Source organism: Rattus norvegicus, chromosome 14, assembly GCF_021556685.1.
Source record: "Rattus norvegicus strain SHRSP/BbbUtx chromosome 14, alternate assembly SHRSP_T2T, whole genome shotgun sequence".
Taxonomy (NCBI): domain Eukaryota; kingdom Metazoa; phylum Chordata; class Mammalia; order Rodentia; family Muridae; genus Rattus; species Rattus norvegicus.
Genome location: NC_141547.1, coordinates 3710516 through 3730293, shown reverse-complemented (window position 1 = coordinate 3730293; position 19778 = coordinate 3710516).

The window sequence follows — 19778 nt, the reverse complement described above, 5'->3', positions numbered from 1 at the left end:
CTCACTGTCCTGTGTGCTCACTGTCCTGTGTGCTCACTGTCCTGTGTCCTGTGTGCTCACTGTCCCGTGTGCTCACTGTCCTGTTTCCTGTGTGCTCACTGTCCTGTGTGCTCACTGTCCTGTGTGCTCACTGTCCTGTGTGCTCACTGTCCCGTGTGCTCACTGTTCCGTGTGCTCACTGTCCTGTGTGCTCACTGTCCTGTGTGCTCACTGTCCTGTGCTCACTGTCCTGTGTCCTGTGTGCTCACTGTCCCGTGTGCTCACTGTCCTGTTTCCTGTGTGCTCACTGTCCTGTGTGCTCACTGTCCTGTGTGCTCACTGTCCTGTGTGCTCACTGTCCTGGTGCTCACTGTCCCGTGTGCTCACTGTTCCGTGTGCTCACTGTTCAGTGTGCTCACTCTCCTGTGTGCTCACTGTCCTGTTGCTCACTGTCCTGTGTGTCACTGTCCTGTGCTCATTGTCCTGTGTGCTCACTGTCCTGTGTGCTCACTGTCCTGTGTCCTGTGTGCTCACTGTCCTGTGTGCTCACTGTCCTGTGTGCTCACTGTCCTGTGTGTTCACTGTCCTGTCTCCTGTGCTCAGTGTCCTGTGCTCACTGTCCTGTGTCCTGTGTGCTCACTGTCCCATGTCCTGTGTGCTCACTGTCCTGTGTGCTCAGTGTCCTGTGTCTTGTGTGCTCACTGTCTTGTGCTCACTCTCCTGTGCTCACTGTCCTGTGTGCTCACTGTCTTGTGTCCTGTGTGCTCACTGTCCTGTGTCCTGTGTATTCACTGTCATGTGTGCTCACTGTCCTGTGTCCTTGTGCTCACTGTCCTTTTCTCACTGTCCTGTGCTCAATGTCCTGTGTGTTCACTGTCCTGTGTACTCACTGTCCTCTGTTCTTTGTGCTCACTGTCCTGTGTGCTCACTGTCCTGTGTCCTTTGTGCTCACTGTTTTGTGTGCTCACTGTCCTGTGTCCTGTGTGTTCACTGTCCTGTGTTCTCACTGTCCTGTGTGCTCACTGTTCCGTGTGCTCACTGTCCTGTGTGCTCACTGTCCTGTGTGCTCACTGTCCTGTGCTCACTGTCCTGTGTCCTGTGTGCTCACTGTCCCGTGTGCTCACTGTCCTGTTTCCTGTGTGCTCACTGTCCTGTGTGCTCACTGTCCTGTGTGCTCACTGTCCTGTGTCCCGTGTGCTCACTGTCCCGTGCTCACTGTCCTGTGTGCTCATTGTCCTGTGTGCTCACTGTCCTGTGTCTTGCGTGCTCACTCTCCTGTGTGCTCACTCTCCTGTGTCTTCACTGTCCTGTGTCCCGTGTGCTCATTGTCCTGTGCTTACTGTCCTGTGTCTTGTGTGCTCACTGTCCTGTGTCCTGTGTGCTCACTGTCCTGTGTCCTGTGTGCTCACTGTCTTGTTCTCACTGTCCTGTGGCTTGTGTGCTCACTGTCCTGTGTCCTGTGTGCTCACTGTCCTGTGTCCTGTGTGCTCACTGTCCTGTGTGCTCACTGTCCTGTGTGCTCACTGTCCTGTGTCCCGTGTGCTCACTGAACTGTGTCCTTGCTCACTGTCCTGTGTCCTGTGTGCTCACTGTCCTGTGCTCACTGTCCTGTGTCCTGTGTGCTCACTGTCCTGTGTAGGATCCAGTGGGAAGAGTGGGATGTGATGCGGCTCCCTGACCATCACATCACAGTTGAGTAGTCATAAGAAAAGCTCTTCCTGGCTTATTGGAATGCAGGGTGCTGATAGCAGTTTCCTTGGAAAGACCACAGAGGACTACTGTTTCACTTCTCTCCTGGGGACCAGGAATTTGCAGATGTCGCGTTTGGAATGTGCCCTTTCCATTGTGTGAACTCATTTGACTCCCATTGGCTGTACTTCTACTCCATCCCTACCATGCTGTCCCCTGGCTTTTCTCATCACCTGGACTGTACCAAGTGACTACACAGTCTTTGAGCTCCTTCCTCATGATCCTCTAGTCATCCCAGTTTACTGAGTTACGAAAGCTGCTGGAGCTCCTTGGAGCTTACCACAACTTCCCTTCACAGACCATCCCTGCTTAAAGCTTAAAAGCCCGGAGCTCTGAGGAACACATTCTGGCCAGATCTTGCAGTTATTTTCAGTTTGTGTACTCCTTTATTGTCCTTTCAGTTTTATGTGGGAAACCCCACTTTAGACTAAGCCATTTGTGCTGTCTCTGTATTTGTATTTGGACTGCTAGAAAAAAAGACAGGAAGATTGGCAACAGTTAAAAACCACCATTCCCAAGATGACCGAATATTTCTTAGTAAGACTTTTGTATTTCTGTACTTAATGCTTTTTCAGGTCTTCTGTGGTGACTGATTAGAGCTCTTCCTTCCCAGGACATCTGTCTCTTCTACAGCTTGCACAGCAGATGGCCTTGACATGACCTTGTAGATTGATGACAACCCTTTCCCATGGGGTCACCTAAGATCATCAGAAAACACAGATATTTATATTATAACTCATAGCAGTAGCACACCTACAGTTATAAAGTAACAACAAAAAGAATTTTGTGGTTCGGCGTCACCACAACACGAGGAGCTGTATTAAAGGGTCCCAGCACTAGGAAGGTTGAGAAGTCACTGTTGTAGAGGAAATACAAGCTATTAGATTGATACTTCATCAACTTCCTGTAATCAAAGGACACTGGGTACTGTTTTCATACATTCCTTCTTCTATCCAATGTAATGGACCATTGGGCGTCTGTCTATCTCCAGTTAATAACTTGGGTGGGCTTGGAAGATGGAAATGATAAAAAAGGCCTTACAGGGGATGGGTCAGTGAGAGGAGCAGGAGGCGGGGCAGTGGAGAGGAGGAAGCTAGAGAAGGCAAGGCAGGATGTACTTCAAGTAAGAGTGAGAGCTGTCCATTCTGGTCTCTCTGTTCCAGTCTCTCAATTGTAGAAGTAGAGAGCAGCAAATAAGGCAGTGAACGATCTTTCTCCCTTCCTTCCTTCCTTCCTCCCTCCCTCCCTTCCTTCCTTCCTTCTTTCCTTCCTTCCTTTCTGTATTTTGTTAAAGATTTATTTGTGTATGTGAGTACACTGTCGCTGTCTTCAGACACACCAGAAGAGGGCATCAGATCCCATTACGGATGGTTGTGAGCCACAATGTGGTTGCTCAGAATTGAACTCAGGACCTCTGGAAGAGCAGTCAGTGCTCTTAACCTCTGAACCATCTCTCCAACCCAGTGAATGATCTTGACGCGAGCATTTGGATGGAGAGACACAGCCCGCTGAGGCAAAGGGAGAGGGCCCAGCTGTACAGCTCCATTTTATGGGGCTCAGCTCTGAAGAGGAGGGAGTACCTACCAGGCCTGCTGGAGAGTTATGGGGCTGTCAAAAGATATGACTACATTTTATATGGTAGAGAAACATATTTTAATGCCTGTGAGGAAGAGTAAGTAGGGGGTATGAGAAGCAAAAAGAAAGGGTTGGGAATTTGATAGACAAGGGTTTACGTGAAAGCAGAAAGAGTGCGATTCAAAGCCTTTTGTAGCCTCCTTCTCCTGCCTGCACCAGCATTGGCTTATTCACTCTGTGTAATGCTTTTAAGTATCATCTACATGATAATGACTTCTAAACCCACCGCTGCATGCGTGCTCAATCTCCAGAGCTCCAGGAACCCCGCCATCCAGCCGCCTATTGGGTAGCTCCTCCTGGGTACCCTGGGAACCTTAGCCCAGTAGTGTTGGAAGTGGGGTTTATTTTTATTTATTCATTCATTATTTCCAAGTTTCTTATATCGGGAAAAGGGGCTGCTATTCAATTCGAGTCTAGCAGACGTCTTGGGCTCTTCTTTACCTTCTTGTCTGCGCCCTTCATTTTACTTCCTTGGCTAATTGTGGGGTTGGCTTAGCCTGGATTGACCTGTTTTCTGTCCATGTCAAGAAGCCCTCTGCGGTCCCTGCAAGGTTTTCCCTTGGTGCGTTACGGAAATCCTACTGTCACATTTACCACTTACTTCATAATCACCTTTTTATGAGACTCTGAACCTATGCTGATAGGCATAGACCTTGCGTACTTCATCGTCATGGTCCAGTACCATGGACCCGGTGGCTCCTGGATACATGTTAATGGAATAAATAGTTACAGTTGATAATGTGTGTGTGCCACCAGGGTGGTTAGCCTTCATTATCGACTTCGCTGGATTAAAAGTCACCCAGGACACAGTGAAACACGTGTTTAGAAGTGTTTGGCCTCGAGTTTCCAGAGAGGATTAACTGGGCGGGAACGGCCCATCTTGGATTTGAATGACATCATCCTATGGGCTGGGAGCTTGGGTGGAATAAATTACTTGGGCTCTGGTACTGTGAGCCTTTGCTTTCTTGTCCACCCTGCTGTGAATCGCGCTATGGCTTCCCGTGTTTTCCTTGCGAAACTAAAGGGTGTTGGCGTGGCTCTACGGGGTACCGGCTGGGCACCATGTGAACCTGAAAGCAAGGGACAGGCCAGAAGCTGGAGATGCAGATTCAAAGCACACAGGGGGAAACAGCCCGGCAAGAAGGGGGATGTTGGATAGGTAAGTTACCAATGTCTAACACTGATGTGTCAGGTCTTAAATTAGGTGGCTCTTACCACAACCTGGTCAGGAGGCTGAGGCTCAGAAGTGAGCTTGCTGAAGGCCTCACAGGTGGAACCAGAGACGGAGTGCACAATTTACACCGAGCCAGAGGCGAGAGCCTGCGTGATTCGCTGCTTGTGGAAGTCCCAAGCAAGGCACTGTTGTTTCCGCAAGTTTCACAGTTAAGTTTGCTTTGATGAGTTCCATTCAGGTCATCCCCTAAAGAGCTGACGTACCTAGCTGCACATTGCACCCCTCTTGGGGCTTTTAGAGACAGAGTCCTGGTCCACCATCCCTGAGGACTGTCAACGAGTACATGGCTTCAGTCATCATCTCCCCCCCCCCCCCCATTCTGGAGCATCATACCCTACCCACTATTCCCTCCCCTCCTCTGCAGCCGGGCCTTCTGCAGCTATGTATTCTTTAAGATGTTCACGATGGCCCCAGGTAGAACAGTGTACGTTGGCTGCTCAGTCCTGTCTGAGGAAGTGATGGAGCGTGGAAGATGTTCCCTTGGCTTCTAGATTCTGTGTGTCACGATCAAGCCCAGATGGGCGGGCCTCCCACATAGAATGCAGTGCGCTGGTGAATCGCTCCGAGACATGCGTTCCCGTTCAGTCACGTTCCCCATAGAAAGCCGCTGGTCTGCTAGGCTAGCTCTCAAGCCTGGATATTAGGTTTGTGTTTGTGTTCTACACGAGTCAAGGAGCAATAAGCATTTTGTCTGCGGCAGGCTAAATCATCCTGAGGGAGCAGTCGTCATCACCGGAATGTAATGAAAGGAGTTGTCACGAGCCGCTGCCAACACTCTTTCTGGTGACTTAGAAAAAGGTTCTGTTGACCTTCCCAGCCGTGTTTGCTTTTGTGCAGGCACAGAGGCTGAGCGCACAGGTAGAGTAATTTCCTTTGTGACTTCCTGTACTTGTCCCCCTTCTGGTATTTGCTTTATTTTAATTTTGAAATGATAACTTAATCATAACCTTTCTCCCATCCCCCTCCCTCCCCCCCGCCCCTGCTCCTTATCTTCCCATATCCCCCTTGTCTCTCTCCTTCAAATTCAAGGCCTTTAAAAAATTGCTATTGCATACACAACATGCCTGTATTCATATATATATTTCTAAGTACAACCTGCGTAGTTTGTATGCATGTTTTCAGCGCTGACTGTTTGGCACAGGGCAAGCATTTGGTGTGTTCCTCCCTGGAGAAGACCACCTCTTCTGCCCCAGCTTTACTCAGTTGCCTGTAGCTCTTTCTGTAGTTGAGGCCTCCTGGGCTTTTCCCCGTCCATGTTGGCATGCCCACCGGTGCTGACCTTGTTCCCCTCCTATTTAGGATTCTTGTTATTTTAATGGTGGTTTGTTCAGGAGAAGAGGGAGAGCCTACAACAGCACTGCGTGCTTTGCTCCATGTCTGAGGAGTCATCTGAAGAAGCCTCAGAGGTTTTCCAGAGTCTGTGCTCCCCGAAGGTGAGGCATGAATTGTGCTGAATGCACCCAGCCCCCTTCCACCTTGCTACAGTACCAGGGCCTTTGGAAGTCTGTCAGCCTTCTTTAAGGTCACCAGCCTGGCCCACGCTATTGTTAGTCCTTGCCTACAGGATTGTTTAATGACCCAGGGTCATCAAGGGTCGAATAAGCTTCAACCCCAAAAACCTGGACACAGGATGTTGGCTATTTCCCTTTCTCCCAATCTGGTATTGTTAACCCTAGTAAGAATTTACTCCCCTGAGAGTTACCAAGCTTCACTCTTTGTTTGATCTTATAAGGTTTCCCCCTCCACTGTACCCCCTCCCTGAGTATGCAGATGAAATATCTCCCCAAACCCCTGACCTGGCTAATGGTGCACCGCCACACAAACCTTACTCCAGAGACCCTGGCCCATCTCCACAGGGACATAAGTACCCCTTTCTCCCTCATTAAACTGAATCAGTTCTCCAAAGCTGTTCCCAGGTGTGTGTTCTTTGTCCCCCCCACCCCCCACTACCCCTGTATTCACCAATGACCAAGATCCTGCCTGCACCCACCCTTGCTGGCTAAGCTCCTTCAGTATAGCCTGGTGCTGTGCTATGGGCCTGGCTAACCCAAGGGGGAGAAGCAGACAGGGGAGGAGACTTACTAGGATTTCAGCAGTGCCCAGGTAACCGGTCTTTCTTCTCCGCTTGTGTCTCTATACAATTTTCCATATGCAACAGTGCTATGACTGCCCTTGATCACAATGGCTGCCATTTCTCCAGCACTGAGATGGATCTTTGGAATATGGCCAGAGGTTGGTCATTGTCAGAGTCATGATTTAAATACATGAATGACTGTTACTATCCTGCTAAAACTATTCACACCCTCCTCGTTCCTTCAGGATACGTACAAGATTTCTGAACAGAGATTCAAAGGCCTCTTATTTCATCCCATACAACATCTGACTCATGGGTGAATTCTCACATCTGCTAATCTCTGTCAAGAATCATCTCTTTCCATACACTGCCATTATCCCTGTGCTCACTGCGTGTGAGTGTGTATGAGTGTGTGAGTGTTTGTGAGTGAATGTGTGAGTGTCTGACCATGTGAGTGCAAGTATGAGTATGTAAGTGTATCTGAATGTGTGAGTGTGTGACTATAATGTGTGCGAGTGTATGTGAGTGTGTATGTGAGTGAGTATGAGTGTGTGAGTCTGAGTGAATGTGTGTGAGTCTGAGTGAATGTGTGAGTGACTGTGTGAGTATGTGTGAGTATGAGTATGTGAGTGTATGTGAGTAAATGTGTGAGTTAGTGAGTATGTGAGTGTGTGAGTGTTTGTGAGTGTGTGAGTGAATGTGAGTGTATGAGTATGTGAGTGTGTGTGAGTGTGTGTGAGAGTGTGAGTGTATGTGAGTGAATGTGTGAGTGTATGTGAGTATGTGAGTGTGTGTGTGTGTGTATGTATGTATGTGTGTGTGTAACTTGCCAGTGAGCCCCAGGGATCTTCCTGTGTTTGCCCCATCATTGGAATGATAACATCCCACTACACTTGGCCTTTTGCGTAGGTTCTGGGGATGAAACTCAGGCTCTCCTGTTTCCAAGGAAAGAAGAATATGACTTTCATGCTCAAGCAGCCGAGATTGCCTTTGAGGGAGTTGAAGGTGACAGGTCCCTGGGGAATCTTAACTGTAAAATCCTGTGGAAAACCAGCTAAGTCCATCTCAGATCTTCTTCCCAGGCAATTTCCTCCTTGACCCAGCCTCTCCTTCTTTATCTTATTTTAAAATCTGAAGTAATTCCAGAGATAAAAAAATGGAAAATCACATATTTTTACTGATCCTTCATCTGGATAATCTAAATGTTTATCTATCCATATCACATTTATACACATGTTACCATATATGGTTTATTATTCCCCCTCCAAATCCATGCACACAAATATCCACATGTAAATGCCTTTCTGACTCCTCAAGAACAGTTGTAGATATGTACTTTTATTCCTGGATGGAGTGTAGGTATGTGTATATGTATCTGATTTATTTTAAGCTATATGTATTTGTGTGTGTGTGTGTGTGTGTGTGTGTATTTGTGTGTGTGTGTGTATTTGTGTGTGTGAGTGTGTGCATGAAGTATCCTTGGAAGCTAAAAGAGGATGGCAGATCCCTCATGTGAGTCACAGAACAAGGGTGCTGGGAACCCAGCTCGGGTCCTTGCAAGAGCAGCAAGCGCTCTTTGCTACTCTAGCCCTAGGTATGTATCTCTGTAAGCAATGACATTGTCTTGCATAGTTACAGCCTAATGATCTAATTGGAGAAGCTAATATGGATACAGAGTTACAGTCTAATGATCTAAATGGAGAAGCTAATACGGATACAGAGTTACAGCCTAATGATCTAAATGGAGAAGCTAATACGGATACAGAGTTACAGTCTAACTATCTAAATCAAGAAGCTACTATGGATACAGAGTTGTTGTCTAATCTGTTTTGCCAGTTTTCTTTATTGTCCTTCAGGGCAAAGAAGAAAAATGATTTACGTTTGAGATGATGCCTTCCAGGGGAGGATGAGTTGCTTTTCTTTAGGGTTCAGCCCCTGGTAGGGTGACCATGCTCCAGCGAATAGCACTACACACAGAGTACTTAAACAGCATTCACTGGACTCCGTGGTTATAAATTAAGACAAACCCAGGATATGGAGTTGTGTTGGGTGGTGGCAGAGACATGGAGAGTGAAGCTGGGAGAAGCTGGGAGCAGATTTTGGAGTAAATAGAACCAAAATTGTATGCTTGTATGTGATTTTCAAAGACTAAATACAAGTTGTATTAAAAATCCAGTCTAGGGGTTCTTCGAGTTAGTCCAACGTTCACCTGTCCTGTCTTCTCAGCCTCCTTGCATGGTCCCTCAGTTTTCTTAGGGATGACCTCCATATCTTTGAGAAGTTCTGGCCAGTTGCCTTTGCGGAGTCCCTCAGTTTGCATTTATTACATTCAGACTGTGGAGGCAACGTCAGCGAGTCACATCAGGAGAGGCCTGCTATAAACGCACCTCATTAACAGTCAGAAGCCTTTGAACCCCAACCAATGGGGTCTGTGCAAATTTCTCTACTAGAATTTTACCTCTGGTGACTAATACACATTTCGTAGAGAGATACCTGGAGACCAAATGGCTTACTTATCAAAGCATACCTAATACTTTCTGTATCTTGTAATGATGTCTTGTCTGGAGCAGTAACTCCCGTAGTGACTGTCAAGTGATCGTTTTGATTGGGTCCTTCCTTCTGTACTTACCAGTGGGCATTTTACTATAGCTTTTCTCTTTACCTCCTTTAATCCTTCTTACCTTCCTTCCATGTATCCATCTTCCTAACATTCTTTCCTATCTGCATGGGTTCCCAAAGATATGTTACGATTGTTGCTATTCCATAATGACTTTTTTCATACATGATTAACATTTATACTTTTGAAGTTGCTTTTTGTTTCTGTCTGGCATGTCCCATCTGTCCCTGAATACGTAATTTCCTTACCTTGTGGTACAGAAAGATGTTCTAGGATCAAAGCTCATCTGGTACATGTCCTACCCCAGCCCTGGAACCAGTCCTTTCATCTTGCAGCCCTGCTTTCCTTTAGTGAGCATGTTGGTTAATTTTATGTCAACGTGACCCAAGCTATTTGGGAAGAAGAAACCTCAGTTGAGAAAATGCTCTCCCTAGATGGGCTTGTGGGCAGGCCCATGGGACATTTTCTTGATTAATGATTGACATGGGAGGGTCCAACCCACTGTGGACTATGCTAACCTTACAAAGGTGATGCTGGCTGAGTAAGACATGGGGAGCAGACCAATAAGCAGCACTCTCCCCTTGATTGCTTCTGCTTCAGCTCCTTCCTCTAGATTCCTGCTTTGCATTCCTGCAACAGGAACCCTAATTAAAACAATGAGTGCTCAGATTTTTTTTTGAGACAGAATTTTATTATGTAGTGTTATAGGATATTTGATCACACTGTGAACCTTGAGATTGTGTTATTTACTGAAAAAAAAAAGCTGTTTCTAGTTGTGGTGCGGCTCAGCCTTAGCACATACCTTTTCAGCCTCTGGCTGGGATACAAGCACACCCTTAGTACACATCTTTAATGCCAATGAAGGCAAGTTAGTTTGTGAAAGGAAGCACTCGCGTTTGAAAGTGATGTCTAATTGAGTGGCAGACAAAATGAAGAATCAGAGAAAGATTTGACAGAGTAGAAGATGCCCAACTCTCATGAGGAAAGAGAGGAAAGAGAGGCTGCTTAAGAGAGCAGTGCAGAGAGAAAGGAAGGAGGCAGCTTTACTGGGAGAGTTTTATAGAGGCAGTTTGAAGAGAGAACAAGCTAGACACAGGTGAAGACAGAATGAGCCAGAGAAGGAGAAGGAGTCGGAAGACTAGAACAGATTGCTAGAGCTAGTTTGAGGCCAAGCAAAAATGATTCAGGAGAAGTGGAGAAGCTAGATTGAATTAGTTAGTGTGGAGAGGGGTTTGAGCCAAAACAGCTGAGCTGAACCAGCCAGCCAGAGTTCAGAAAGAACTAGAAAGGGTGAGCTTATTCAGCAGTAAGTCTCAGAGGTAGGAAACATTCTAGGCCTAGATTAGATTATGTGGAAGCTAGAGAGAGGCAGTAAGTCACAGAGAGGACAATTACAACAGGAAAATAGGAAGACATTTACAAATGTAGCTCTGGCTGTCCTGGAGCTCACTATGTAGACCAGGCTGGTCTTGAACTCCCAGAGGTTCACTTAGCTCTGCCTCCTCCTGCTGGAATTAAATGTGTGCACCACTACACTTTTTAGGATCTAAGATATGGGTGCTGACTGTGCTATTCAGTCCCGAGGTGCCCATATTTCTAGTCCTTCTCATTGGCTGAAGTCAGAATACACACACACACACACACACACACACACACACACACACACACACCCCTCTCTATAATTTACATATGTATCCATGGAAGTAAAAGTTTTGCTTGTTCCCATAGGGTAATGGGAATTTTAAGAAATAGTATCTTAAGAAAATGTCCAGGACTCATACTTTCAAGTTTAAGATGGCTAATTTCTTCTTTGATTCTGGAACACGTTTCTCTCATTTCTTTTTAAGATTATTTATTTATTTGTATGTGTGTATATGTGTGTGTGTTTGTGCATATGTATATATGTATATGAGTGCATATGTGTATGTGTGTACCTATGTGTATATGTATATGAATATATGTGTATCTGTATGTATGCGTGTATATGTGTGTATATATATGTATGTGTGTATGTATATGTTTATATGTGTGTGTCTATATGTGTATATGTGTGTCTCTGTGCATATGTATGTATAATGTCTGTGTGTATATGAGTAGTGTGCATATCTGTCTGCCTATGTACATATGTATATATGTGTGTGCATGTGTGTGTTCATCTCTGTGTGTATGTATGTGGGTATATGTATATGAGTGTGTGTATATGTATATGATTATGTGTATTAGTGTGTGTATATAAGTATGTGTGTTTGCCTGTCTGTGTATTTATGTGAATGTATGTTTATGCATATGTGCATATGTGTGTGTGATTGTATGTATGAGTGTGGTTATATATATCTGTGTATTTATGTGAGTGTGTGTTTCTGCATATGTGTGTATATGGGTATGCTGTGTGTGTGTGTGTGTGTGTGTGTGTGTAGGTTAAACACCTCTGAGGACTGCTTTCTCCGTCTACCACATGGGTTGTTGGGATCCACGTAGGATCCCACGCAGGTTGTGAGGCTGGTGGCAGGTGTGTATGTGTTTGGTCATTCCCACCGTCCCATCTCTTTCAAAGTAGGAATTCTAGCGTAAGTGCTTTGCAGAAAAATCAAGCATGCAGCAATGCGGAGTGAGCCAGAAGCAGTCACAGAACTAATGCCTTCCCAATGCTGCACCGCCTTTTGAAGAAGAGTGTGTCGGTAAGGCTGTGCTCTCACTGCGCATGTGCACTCGTCCCGCATTGGTAAGGTGAGTAGGAAGCATTCCTGTGGGCAGATGTGATCACCACGGCTCTGGGGTAATGAGTGCGGACGTCTCATTTCTATTCAAGTATTCCCTACTGCAGCCTAAAGCTATTGTACGGTGTTAGCTGGCATTTCACAGAAAGATTCTCTAATAAAATTTGTAGAATGTTTAATATTTGAATGACTATAATGATTCTTCAGAAAGAGAATACAGTGCAAAGTTTTTCAAGTTGTTTGTCCGTGGAATTCCCTTGCTAGGGAACATCTACATCAAATTCATTGTATGGACCAATGTTGAGGGAAGTCACTCCAACCCCTTCCTCACATGGTAATTAGTTAGCATAGCTGCGTGGTCATACAAGTTGCAGAACATTTGATCTGAACCGGGCGCCTGGTTTCTTTCTTGGCCCCATTTCGTACTGTTCTAAGCTTTCTGTTGTTTCTCATCGAATGACCGTGGGCACTTGCGACCAGGGTGGGGGTGGGGCCAGGATCGGGGTGGGGGGGGCTGGCCTAGAACAAAAGTGAGATTGAGATATGCCCAGAACCCCCCAAATCTCATCCAGAGAACTGCAGTAGTAAGGCCAGCTCTCTCCCAGCTCTCAGCCGGCGAGCTCCGAGCTCCAAGCTCCGTGCGTGACTGTTATGCCTCGCCCCCAGAGCAGTCTTGTAGTCTATGACCAAATTACAGGTTCAACTTTGGAATTCCTTTTTATGTAAATGGAACATTCCCAGGCCTCCCCTCTAGCCAATAATGTACACCCACCTTTGAAACCCCTACCCACTCCCCATACAAGATCTACATAGCTCTTCTTCACCTCAAGTAAAGTCGAGCTGTTTCACTGAAATCGATCCTGGAAGTCAATCTGTTGCTATTCATGCCTTCTGAACTCTGCCCCCTCCCCCACTTCTGTTCCCTTGCTCCTCGAGGGTGGCAAACAGCATCACCCCAGGCTTAGGAAGGTCACAGATGATCTTTTCTTTCTTTATCACTGAAATCTTGGAAAATTTATGACTTAGCAAATAGGGTCTGGAAAACTGCCTCAGTGGTTAAGAGTGTACACCGCTCTTTCAGAAGATCTGAATTTGCGTCCCAACACCCACAATAGGTGGCTCACAGCCACCTTTAACTCTACCTGCAGGAGGATCTGATGTCTCTGATCTCTGTAGGCACTTGTACTAATGTAAACATACTTACACGCGCGCGCGCGCACACACACACACACACGCACACATAAAAACGAACCTTCAAAATTAAGCAAATGTATAATCACTCTGAATATATGTTTGTGTGCATGTGTGCACATGTGTGTGTGTGTATGTGTGCACACCCATGAGTGCAGGTGTGTTTGCATTTGTGTGAACACAGAAGACAAAGAACAGCATCAGGTACCACTTCTCAGCATTGCCCACCTCGTGTTTTAAGACAGGATCTCTCATAGACCTAAGATTCACCAAGTAGGCTAGGCTTGCCAGTGTGCCAGGGATCCCCCAGTCTCTACTGTCTCAGCACTGGGATTATAAACTGTGCCACCACGCTAGGCTTGTCTGTTTGCTTTTGTCTGTGTGATGTGAGTTCTGGAGCTGGAGTCCAGGTCTTCATACTTGCACGACGAGCCCTTTGCTAGCTGAGCCCTCTTCTCAGCTCTGAATACTTACTGCTGGCAGACACATCTTGAGTATCTCTGACTCCCTGGTGGTTCCCTGCCAGATGTCATCTGACTCTGCTCCCTGGAGTGAAGGGCAGAACGCGTTTGTGAGGCCTTTGCTAGGGCCGCACGCAGTGAAATGTCCCTGTGACCCGTGCGTTTCACCTACGCTTCTCTTTTAATGTTCTAGAGGACCATGGACAATGCAAGTTAGGTTTTAAATGTTTGCAGGTGGATTGCAGGACACCAACACCTTCCTATTTATGCATCTAGCGTCCTTCGGTTCACAACCAAGCCTTTTTTAATACCCGTATCTTCCATTGATTGGTATGTATTTACTGACATCAGTAACTACATTCCTCCAGTGTTTTAGGAATCATGGACAAACCATTTTGGGTCCCAGAATGGGCTTTAGATGTGTAAATCAATCCCATGGATCATTTTAAATTACTAATCATAAGCAAACAGATAAGCAAAAATGACTATAAATTGGGTTAATTACTGTAGCTCAAGTTTTAGCTCATAATTTTGACTTTCAAAGGCTACACAAACCAATTTTGTACTCAGATTATAATGAGCAGTCTTTATTCTTTAATCAGTTCGCCCCGTATCTAGCTGTCTAACGTAACGTTCCTTTGAAGTCTAGAAAGATCTAACATAATTGAAGAAATGTCGAACTACTTGACTCTTTTTTTTAATATAAAGGAATTAAACATTAATCAGGTTTGTGCATCTCAATTAAGCCAATTAAAATTATCACAGAACCAAGTGCATACGGAGAGTAGTTTTAATGCTTGAATATATTACCAACTTTCACATAGAATTCCCATATCCATTTATGCTTGTTACTCAAAAAGTAAATAGAGACCCAGAGTCCACATTAGACTGCCTGCCAGTCAACACCAAGCTCTCACAAAACGTGAGCTCATCGTTCACGGCGTCTGCTTGATGGCCGTGTCCCTGGCACTGGGGCATAGCCCAACATTCCCGCCAATGACTGGATTGTGTAAGTACTGGTGGGACTGGTACCTTCCTCCAACGAGCCCACTTACTATCTCGTTTGCTTTCCTAACAACCGGGGAAGGCAGTTTTGGTCTTGCAGGCTGTAGTATACATACAAAGTCCATATAATTACTAATAATTTGTAACAAGTGTTAATTGATAAACAGCTCCCTCTGGTAGCTTAATTAAAGCTGCTGGATAGCTAGGCGAGTTACAACTGGGATTGATCCCAATTAGTCAACAAAATCTGTGTAGTCTGTTCAAAGGAAAGGAAGGAAATTTAGCCGAGTGAGGCTTTGGGGATTTTGTCTTGTCTTCTGTTTCGCTTTTACCCCTGGTCTGAAAGAGAAACACAATCGGAAGAGCTGCATTGCGTAGTCAGGAGCCGTCCACCGCGTGTACGCAGAACGTTGCTTGGCGGCTCCTCCATTCAGCCATTTGTTTATTCTGTCAGGTTACTGAAAAATATTCAAGCGTTTTCTTTTATTACACCCAGTGGTTTACACCGCTGAACACCAACCCAGAGGGACCCGGAAGCACAAGAAAATAACCATTTTGTTTTAAATAAATAAAACGAAAACAAAAACAGTGCCTGGCTTTCTTTTCACAATCTGTTCGCAAACCAAAGCTTTTTTGGGGCCATAATTAGAAGGAAGCCCAGAAAGTGGGGCAGAGGGACACCACTAGAGAGCTGGTGGCCTGGGGATCCTGGAAAGCCAGCTCGGTGGTTTCAGGACTCGACTTATTTCATCCTGCGGGTCTCTGCAGCACAGACCTAATCTGAGCCTTGCTGGAATTGCCCCTACGGAGTAGACGACGGCAAAGTGTCATCTGTGCTCCTCGAGATCACAGACTGGCTGCAAACAGCTGCTGTAACATTAATTAATCTGTTTGCAAATAAATTGTGGGTCTGTGCGAGCTGAAATTGCTGTTATAAGCAAGCCAGGATGCCGCGCTTGCAAGGTTCGCCTGTGATTTGAGTCTTTCCCCACGTTGTAAACTCACCGGGGCCCTGGTCCTTGTGCAAAGACCTGTGGGCGTTCTGAGCAAGCCGGCTGAGGTATTTTCTAGACTACCCAGTGCAGGGGCCGTCCACACCGGTTCAGGAGCTTGTGAGGGCTGTACAATACCGCGTGGAAGCGTCCATACCTCATTTCAGTCAGATTTATTAATCAAAGAGAATGATGTATTCTTCAGAGCAAATGGATGTGGATTTAGTAATTTTGTAATTTTTTTAAAAAAACATTTAATAAGTGTCAGAGCTGCTTAATTCCTTCTAACTAGGGTGTGGAAAATTCTAGTTGCCTGAACACTTAGAGAATCAAGGTTGATTTCTACCGTTGACAGAGAGAGAGAGAGAGAGAGAGAGAGAGAGAGAGAGGAAGAAGAAGACGAAGAAGAAGAAGAAGAAGAAGAAGAAGAAGAAGAAGAAGAAGAAGAAGAAGAAGGAGGAGGAGGAGGAGGAGGAGGAGGAGGAGGAGGAGGAGGAGGAGGAGGAGGAGGAGGAGAAAGGAGGAGGAGGAGGAGGGGGGAGGGGGGAGGGGGGAAGAGGAGGAGGGGGAGGGAGAGAGGGAGAGGGAGGGAAGAAAGGGGAGGGGGAGGGGGAGGGGAGGAGGATTATGATGATGATGAGGTGATAATTTGTGGTACGGAGAGACACCTGTAGTGACATTTGATATTCTGAGACTCTACATCCTGATTCTTTGTCCATTTTCCTTGACTATTCAAGTCTGGGAAACCCGTGAGCCTTCTCTCTCGCTTTTTTCGGCATGTATTTACCAATCACCCCATTGTGTTGGTTAGGTTTTCACCAAACTGACTCAAGCAAGTCATCCGGGAGGAGTAAATGAAGGCCTCCCTCCGATTGGCCTGCAGGCAAGTCTGTGAGCTGTTTTCTTGATTGACGGTTGATGGGGGAGGGCCCAGCCCGCTGTGGGCGGTGTCTCCCCAGCAGGTGGTTCTGAGGTATAAGAGAGGTAGCTGAATGAGGCCTTGGTGTGCAAGCAGGAGAACAGCGCTCCTCCACAGTCTTTGCTTTAGTTCCTGCCCTGGCTTCCCTCAGTGATGCTCTGTGATAGGATGTGTAAGGCAAACAAAGCCTTTTCTCCCATGTTGCTCTTGGTCACGATATTTAGTCCCAGGAGTAGAAAGCACACAGGGACAGGCACGTGAGCTCTGTGAAGTGCTGGGACACGCAACATGTTGGGATGAAACTGGTGGCTCCCGAGAGTTTGTGGTGTACGTCAGACTTAGCAGCCCTCTTAATTTTGCTTTGTGTTTGTGTGGATGCCTGCATGCATTCATTGTGTGTTGTGTTTGAGCATCACGCATGTGTGTGGAAGCTAGACTTTAACCTTGTTTTCCTTTTTTCTCAAGTGCCATGTCTACTTCTTTTCTCCTTAAGATAACTTGTCTCTTGCTGGCTGTACCTCAACAGATAGTCGAGGCTGGCTGGCCAGCAAGCCCTAGGAGTGTTTCTATCCTCACCTCCCATGCACTGGGATTACAGGACTGTGCCACCATGCCTGGCTTTTTTTTTTTTTTTTTTTTTTAATGTGGATTCTGAGGACCAGAATTCAGTCCCTGGTGCCTGTACTGCAAGTACATTTTAGGTGGAGTTGTCTCGCTAGCCCAAACAAACATTCTCTCAAAGGATCCCGTGGTAAATTCCTTACCCTCTGGAGTCCATAGAGGCTCTGTGACAACTCCCTGCTGTACCACCAAAGGTGTCACAGACTATGGAAATAAACGGACATGCCACATTCCGATAAGACTTTATCCAGGCTGGACTTAGCAAGTGGGTTAGCACTGGCTAGAAAAGAATCAGGTGACTGCAACCCGATGTGACTGTGTCATCAGTTGGCCAGATTAGCTGGGGCACACGGGACAGACGGTCTATCCAGATGTGATGCCCAGGAAGTCTTGACAGGAATGCTGGGAAAACATCTGGAGGAGAAGAAGCCATTTTTTAAAGGAGCAAAGCTGGGGTCATAATGGGTCAGCTCCCGGGGTGAGAGGAGGCAGGGTATGGTGATGCCCTGGTATGGCATCCATGTTCAGGATCTCCTCCTCCTTCGTCTCTTGTGTGGGATCACATTCCTCTACCACGCCTGACACCGAGGTGGCCTGCTCTGGCCAGTGAAACGTGAGAAGAAATGACGTGGCTTCCTCTCGGGAGAGGATTTCAATTATGCTATGTACACGTGTGCACGCATATCTCTGTGTGTGAGTGCAGGCATATGCACAACACGGCACGTGTGGAGGGCAACCTTGGGCACTGGTCCTCATTTTCTACCTTGTTTGACCACTGTCTCTCATGCCCAGGGTATGCCCAGGGTAGCAGGCCCACAGCCTTCTTGAGATTATCCTGATTCCTCCTTCTCCCCTCACTTCCCACTTCTTTAAAAAATAAGTTATCCATTCAATCTGTACTGACCAGGCGTGGGGGCATCCATGGTTGACTTAAGAGGCCCATGTCTGTAAAGAAAACTCTCCCTCCCCGAGAGGCCAATAAGTGTCCATAGCTCTTCAGTTGAGGGTGGAGCTTGAGCCCCTTCTACTCCATACTGTAGTACTAACTGCTTCAATCTTGTTTAGGAACTATGGTTACGGTGTGTTCATGGATGCCGTAGTCCAGCCATCCAGACAACACTGCTTCACTCCAGTCCTCCTTAACCTCTGACCTCTGGCTCTTACTATCTTCCTGTCCTACCCTTACAGTCCCTGCACCTTGCATGCAGGGTGATACAGATGTTCCATTGTGTCTTAGCGCTCCAGGTATACCTCTTCTCCGCACTCCGACTGGTTGTGAGTTCCTGTACGTCCTCGTCCACTGTGCAAAGAGACTTCTCTGACAGGCCCAGGAGCTGCACTAATCTGTAGGTTGATAGGTCTGAACTGAGAGACAGACTGATGCAGTCTGCATGCTGGTTAGCTTTTGCCAACTCGACACAAGCCTAGGATTACATGGAAGAAGGAACCCCTGTTGAGGAATTACCTCTATTGGTCAGGCCTGTCGGCAAGGCCATGGGGACTGCCTTCATTGCATGGATTGCTGATGATGTAGGAGGGCCCAGCCCACTGTGAGTGACAGTATCCCTAACAGGTGAGACTGGGCTGTATAATAAACAAGGGGACTGAGCAAGCCAGGGGAAACAAGCCATGAGCAGTAGCCCTCCATGGTTTCTGCGTCAGTTAAGGGTGGCTTTTCCCTCAGTGATGGACTGTGAGTTGGCAGTGAAGGCCACACAAACTCTTCCTCCTCCAAGTTGATTATATTTCAGCTCAGCAATGAGAGGTAAAGGAGGGCGTTCCATTTAACAGTAGGTTCATCCTTGGGGCTGTTTGAGTTTCCCAGCCATGAGTTATTGACTAGATTGGTAGTAAATGCCTGTGTTTCCTTCTGTGGAAATCTAACCAGATGTTGGCAAGTCTGATCTTAATCTGTCCTTAAATCTAATCAGAGAGTGCTTGGCTTTCCCCTGTAACATTCATGCCACAGTTGCATCGATGGATGTATGTTGCTAGGTTAGTCATTATTGCCGTTCTCGAGCTCACAGTTGTATATGACGACTGGTGACTTATTCCCCTCAGCAGCCTTCAGAGCACCTCCCACTACTATGAGAGCTAGCCATATGGGAGAGGGCTTCCTGGCAATACCATCTTGATTTTTTTTTCACATGCTGTGGACAATGTGTGTGGTGTCTTCAGTAATAGGATCTTATCATCAAGTGTAGAGTAAAGGTGGTGTTGTTTTAAATCATCATCATCGTCGTCATCATCGTCGTCATTATCATTATCATCATCATCATCATCATCATCATCATCATCATCATCATCATCATCATCGTATGTACACATGCCACCATGCAAGCGTGGAGGTCAGAAGGTAACTTGTGAGAGACCCTTTACTTCTTCTGCCGTGTACGTCTTGGGGATTGAAACTGGTAGCACACGGTCTTACAGAGTCTTCTTGCCAAGCCTTAAATAGATGTCTAAAAGTCGTTATTTTTACTTGATGTCTTTTATCTCTGAAACATGATGAAATCACCTGGGGAGGGAAATCTTTAGTGGCAATTAAAAATTTCCAGGGACGTTAGGTATGTAATAAATGAAA